Below are 979 nucleotides of genomic sequence, written 5' to 3' on the forward strand. Positions count from 1 at the left end.
CCATTTACATCCTTTCAATTTCAGGCCCTATTTCTAAATAAGAGAAAACATATTAATGTACTATAAAGATGAATAATAAGTATTATGCTGTGACCTGTGAGTGGCTGGTAAAACAATAATATCTGTGTGAATCATTCACATCCTTAAAGTGGATTTGTCACCTAGACACCTACAGGAAACCATTTTGTGAGCGAAACCCTAATTGCCATTATTCAGTTTATTAGCATCCAGTAACTCACAAGCAATAAGAAAAGCCAATGGAAATATCCACAATAGGTAAGAATGTTCTTTAATATGGCACTTCTCCGAGAATGGTGTGACATAGAGGTTTCCTGCTCTTCTTAAAAGAGGGTACATTTGTAAAATGTTCTAAATCACACGTGTCAAACTCAAGGCCCGCGACGGAATTATCTCTGGCCCGCCTGATGATAATTATCATTAGATCTGGCCCTGCCCGCCGCCAGCTCTCTCACGCTGCTAGCGGCGATCTTCATGGGACTGAGGAGTCGGAGAGCTGCCGCCGGCCAGAGGACTGCATTACCCAGAAAGCAGCCTGGCAGCAGCACAGCGTGACAAGGGAGGTGTGGCCGTGAGGTGACTGAAGGGGGTCCCGAGGTCCAGTCCAGATGACATGAGGTGCTCCTTGGTGGGAATCAGGATCCAACCCAGACGACAGAGAGCCGGGAGAGCTGCAGCCTGCAGCTACTGTGCTGTGACACTGTCAGTCAGTATATCTCTCCCCTTCTTCTCCATCACTACTTCTGTACTGTAGAAGTCATGGAGAAGAGGGGGGGTGATATACTGAAAGTAGTATCTGTGACACCTGTGTACGTCCTGCCTCTACACTAGTATGTAAGCTAATAGTTTGATCTCTATTATTTAAATTATAGTAAAAATGATGTGGGGGGATGCTCAATGGGGACAGTATGGACTCCATACTGTCCCCAGTGAGCATCCCCCTAACATACTTTTTTTTTTT

The sequence above is a fragment of the Nanorana parkeri genome, unplaced genomic scaffold (assembly GCF_000935625.1).
Source record: "Nanorana parkeri isolate BGI_ZX_2015 unplaced genomic scaffold, ASM93562v1 scaffold1768, whole genome shotgun sequence".
Taxonomy (NCBI): domain Eukaryota; kingdom Metazoa; phylum Chordata; class Amphibia; order Anura; family Dicroglossidae; genus Nanorana; species Nanorana parkeri.